This window comes from Coptis chinensis, chromosome 9 (assembly GCF_015680905.1).
Source record: "Coptis chinensis isolate HL-2020 chromosome 9, ASM1568090v1, whole genome shotgun sequence".
NCBI lineage: Eukaryota > Viridiplantae > Streptophyta > Magnoliopsida > Ranunculales > Ranunculaceae > Coptis > Coptis chinensis.
Genome location: NC_141464.1, coordinates 12404294 through 12410293, shown reverse-complemented (window position 1 = coordinate 12410293; position 6000 = coordinate 12404294).

The following is a 6000-nucleotide window of genomic DNA, read 5'->3' as shown; positions in this document are numbered from 1 at the left end:
TCAGATTATTCGTCGTTGTATTCCCCAGTGGGAATATAATGAGGTTCTCTCATTCTGCCATGACAAAGAGTGTGGTAGCCATTTCAGTGGTATGAAAATAGCTGCTAAAATTCTACAATGTGGGTTTTATTGGCCTACTCTCTTTAAAGATGTCCAAGTGCATTGTAAGACGTGTGTTCATTGCTAACAACTTGGGCGAATCACGAAACGTAATATGATGCCATTAAATCCAATCATGGTGGTAGAAATTTTTTATGTATGGGGCATTGATTTCATGGGTTCTTTTCCAGTTTCCCACGGTTTTATATATATTCTAGTTGCCGTGGACTACGTGTCTAACTGGATAGAGGTCATGGCTTGCCGTAGCAATGACCATAAAACAGTTGTGTTTTTTGTTAAAGAGTATATTTTTTGTCGATTTGGCATTCCCAAAGCCATCATTAGTGATGGTAGAACACATTTTTGCAACAGAGTTGTTGCATCTCTCGTGAAAAAGTATGGAGTTACACATAAGGTAGCAACTCCATATCATCCACAAACTAGTGAACAAGTAGAAGTTTCTAATTGGGAAATCAAAAAGATTTTAGAAACAACTATAAATCCTGATAGGAAAGACTGGTCAAAGCGTCTATCTGATGCCTTATGGGCATATAGGGCTGCTTTCAAAACTCCTATAGGTATGCCTCCATTTAGACTTGTATTTGGGAAACCTTGTCATTTGCCCGTTAAATTGGAGCACCGTGCTATGTGGTCTATAAAAAGCCTTAACTTCAATTTTGATGAGGCGGGTGTCAAGTGCAAGTTGCAATTGAATGAGCTTGAAGAAATCCGAAGCGATTCTTATGATCTCGCGAAGGATTATAAAGCTAATATGAAATATGTTTATGATAAGCAAATCGGCAAAGAGTTTGTGGTAGGTCAAAAAGTCTTGCTTTACAACTCCCGTCTACATATTTTCCCAGGGAAATTAAAAACCTGTTGGTCTTGTCCTTTTCTGGTTACTGAAGTCACCCCTCACAGGGCAATCACCTTGATAAATCTCAAGGACAACAATACCTTTCAAGTCAATGGCCAACGGTTGAAACATTTTCACGAGCTATTGTCCCCTGATGTAGAGAAAGTCCTTTTATAGGACCCTGCCTATGAGGACTGACCTTTTCATTGGTGTACTTCCTTTCATTTCCATATATTGGTAAGTGCACCATTCAGGTAACCGAGCCCTCCTTATGGAGTGTGCGGCTGTAAGTACCGGATCTTTAGTCCACGGTTAATATAATTCACGTTTTCCACTCTTGCATATTTTCTCGGTTTTTGAGTCATGTTCCCCTATGGTGTGAATTATGCATTTATTTCTTTCTTGTTTTTCTTATATTAAATCTTATTCATAAAAAATAAAAATAAAAAATAAAAATTGTTAAAATCACAAACATAGTAAGTTAAAAAGTCTCGGGAATCCGACTTTAAAAGACCCACTTTTAAAAACAAATTTTCTAAACTCTATTGTCTAAAATTTGTTTGGGGGTGGGGTGTTCATTTGTCCGTCATGGATTGTTCAACTTTCCATTTGTGTTGTTTAGGTCGTTTAATCGTATTCCGATTCGGTTTGACATTATCTATGAAATTAGATTTCATTCGTTCGCATAACTTACATCATGCACTCACTTCGAGGCGTTTTCCATCTTCTTATATGTCACCAACGATCGAAATAGAGTGTTTTATGGATCATTGGATTGGAAATTCTCTCCTGATCATTTTCATAGCTCATTCGTAAAAATCAAACTGATAACGAAGCAGCAATTTTAGTTTGAAGTTGTGCAAAAAATCGAAAAATCAAATTGGGCTTGGGCCCAATCTCACACGCACGTCCAACGTGCGTCTCCATCTTCAACATAACAGTCGCGATTTCACCTTCCAAAACCGCCATTAACAAGTTTTAAAGCTTTTAACCCTAAACCAAAAAAAGACAAAAAAATAAATCTAACTACACCCACGCCAAACATTTAAATCAATCCCAATTCCTCTCCAAATCATTCTCCCACCAATTCCCACCACCACAACATTAGGAAAAACCAAAAAAATTTGAGAAATTTGAACTGCTGCACCACCACCATTGTTTGGTTAGTGAGGTTGTCTCAAACTCCATCCCCACATTCCATTTAATCCCCCAAATCGTTCCAAAGTCTCAATGGCTCAAAGACGAAGGATTTTGTCGGGACAAGCGTTTACGGCCGACCGCTTCGCACCGTTTTACAGTGACGAGATGATTAGGAGGGATTGGAGTAGGTTGTGGTACTCGACTGAGGATTTTTATCACTCAGATTTGGTGGAGGAATTCTATAGGAAGAGAGAGTCAGATGGGAATCGAGTTTTCGTTAAGGTGGCCGGGAAGAGGAGAGAAGTGACGAGGAGGTTGTTGGCTGAGATTTTGGGGATTCCGCCTAGACGCCATATCAATGCCACATTGCAGGAATCCCAATTTACTGGGATTGAGCCCTTGATGAATGCGATGGTTGTGGAAGGGAACTACAATGCGAGCTCGCATTATGTTATCCAGTCGTCGCTAAGAATTTAACCAGCTGGCTGTAGCTCAGTGGATTGGTAGGAATGTCACTGGAAAACAGAAGGTGAGTGACATCAGTTTAAACTGTCTTCACATTTTTTGAATACTCTAGGAGCAGAAGTACGAATTCTGTATTCTGGAGTTTTTGATTGATATGATTAGGGGAGTTGGGAAGAGTATTGCACCTCTCCCAATATTAATAACAAAGATCATGATGCAATTGAGAGCAACTCCAAAAACTGAGTGTACTATGGTTAAGATGCATACGAATGTCGTAACATATACGGACTGTGTTCAGGGTACAAGAAGAGACTGACTCGGAGGATGAAGAGGACACAACATGTTTTGATGCCGATGCCTTAGAGAGGTGTAGGTCTGATAGAGAACGCATGTTGGTACTTCATCGTGGCATGCATTCTCTAAACACTATTTGCAAAGATCTTCGGACTCGCCAGACTGTCATACATTGTAACTATGAGACTCGTGCCCAGCGTGAGGATAAGCGTTGGGAGCAGTCTGTGAGACACGAGCGTTGCCACCGCAAGATGGATGGCTCTGGCCCATCGGGAGCTCAGGAGTCATCACCTGACCATGTGTCATCCACTACCAGCAGCGAGTTCTTTAGGAATATTATGGATTAGATGTAGTTTCATTGTCCTTTTATGTTTTTATTTATTTTAATTTAGGCGGATGTTAAAATTTTTAATTCCGTAGTTAAATTTGAATTTCGTAGTTAAATGTTGTTTGAATTTCATTTTTAATATAATGTGGTTCTTTTCAGATTGTGCGTTGTTTTTATCATGAATCCCACCTTCCCGAATTGTTTGGGGGTGGCATTATTTAATCTAGCATGATTTGTTATATGATCATCCATTTTAGAAGTTATTTTGGAGTGAGGGTTGAGAATATTGCCGTAATTGGCATACCTATGATTAGATGTGGTGGTAGGATGAAATCTAAGAGAGTTTAGAAGTTACTATTCTAAATTCAGTATAAAAGATATTAGGGTTGTTATAAAATCAAGAATATGGTTTGTTTCCGTTTCCGATTTTGGAAATTTCTGTTTCCAGCAATTGCCTTAAAACGTTTTGGAAATTTCCCGATTCGTTTTGGAAACCCAACCCTATATAAACTTCATTCATTCTCCACACAACACTCACATCTCTCACTGTTCACTCCCAAGTTTTCTTTATTTTTCCTTCGCACTTCCGCGTTACAGCACCCTCGAGCGTACCTGTGCCCTAGTGGAACGCCACCTGCGCCCTAGACATTCCCAGAAAACTTCTACCCTGAGCACGACCTGCGCCCTATCAAGCCTACACCTGAGCGCGACCTGCGCCCATACCACTAGAATTCCAGTTTTTCTACAGAGCGCGCCCCGCCCCCTACCCAGGCATAGGTCGAGCGCGACCCGCCCCCAAAACACTCTAAGTCCAAAATTATCAGAGCGTGACCCGCGCCCTCAACAGGCTCAGGCTGAGCACACCCCGGTGAGCAACAAAAATTTCAAATATTTTGAGAGTTGTTCCAGGATCGTTGCAGCTGTTCCAGAGGGTAGTTTTGAGATGACAACTCCTACAGTCATACCCGAGCAATCTTTCGAAGGCTTGATGGGAAGCGACTCTTATGGGCATTGGTTCCGCGATAGGATCTTGCAGTTAGGATGGCGCCATCTATTGGTAAGTGATGACGATTTATATTCACCTCAGCTAACTGCTTATTTCTACGACCATGTAAATTTCTATTATAGCCAAGATGGAGAACAAAAATTCTCCATCGTAATTGATGGCACGCCACTAGATTTCTGTAAGTATTTGGTAGCGTTAGTTTCGGGATTGCCCTTGCCTGACCCCATGCACACGTGGGGATATATGACCGATTATGCCAACCTCTATGACTATGCATACTTTCATGCATATTATGGGGGAGGAGTATTTCGAGTAATGGACCAAGGGTGATATAGCATAGCCCTTGGTAGCCTATCCCTGAATGTAGGCACAACCATGTTATTCATTATGATGAATATTTTAGGGGAGTGGTAGTTTACCTCTGCAAATAGTACTGTGGGTGACATTTTCCTTGCTTTAGCTGAGGGACGTCGCCGCTATGACATTCCCCGAGTATTAGTGTCTAGTCTTAAGAGAGCCCACAGCATGAGGCATAAATATCTTTTTATGCCTGTTTTGGTTAGCTGCATCATGCATGGCTGTTTACCTAAATTCTGTACCCAGTTCACGATTGGAAAAGGGTAGAAGTCATGAGACCCACCAATTGGGTGGTTCGCTCATTTCGAGTTATGATTTGGCCGGGATGGCAAGTGCAACCTCATTTGGTTGCTCCTTACACCCCATCTGACATTGTAACACTCGACAGGTTAGCACGTGTTGATGACACCCGGCGTCAGGCTTGGCAAGTTCTCATGGCATGGCAGGATGCGAAGGAACCTCAACTCTACAAAGCTGATAATGAGGAGGAAGAGTAAGCAGGAGTGCATGTAAGTTTTAGTTTCAGTTAGTGTCTGCTTATGTCCCAATCAATTTATTTCTTATTAACCCCATAATGGGTGGAACTCCTATAGAGTTGCGTCAGTTTTATTTTCTATATTAGTATGTTTTAACCTTGTTTTGCAGATGTTCCACAATTTCACGCGTTTCTATGGTATTTTCCTACCCTTTTTATTTTAAAATACTTTCAGGACAAAGCATGCTTCTTGTTTGGGGGGGGGGGGGGGGGCGGGGCATAGAAACACGTGTAATTAAGGCAACTGTTAGGATATAGATATGTATAATATGCACTTAGTTTCTAGTTAAGATTTCAAAAAAAAAATTTTAAAAATTTAAAAATACAAATAAAAGTTATGCTATACATTTAGGAATATTGGTATTGTTTTCTTTCTCTATGCTCTTAATAATATAGAAGTCTCAAGTAGCTTTTGCATTAGAATAGTCTTTAAAAACTTAGGTTAATATGTAGGTAATAATCTTTGTATCTATCTATAAATATATTACATGAGTATCTATGATTGTTGGCAGTAAGTTTCTGAAACCTAGGCTAGAGTACTTATTCTACAAATCCTGTGAGAATATAGCCTAAAGCCTTATATGAGTGAAACATTTGAGAAATGACACAAGAGAGAAGTAAAATCCGGATAGAGAAATCACACGTCCACTTGCTTGATCACTATACCATATCCTAAGCGAGAATTTAGGCCCTCTTTGGATAGATATAGCCGGAAATTCAAACCATATGAAATTATTTTCCGCTAGTCGCCCCTCTGAGCCTTTCTTTAGCCTTTCATAAACCTCAAATCCTTTAACCTGTTACAAAACAAAATAAAAATAAAAATCTGCCAACCCATTCTTTGAATGAGTCTGAGAATAGACATGAAGAATAGAAAAGAGAAAGACCTTTGAAATCAAGAAATTGTTAGGTGCTTCAAA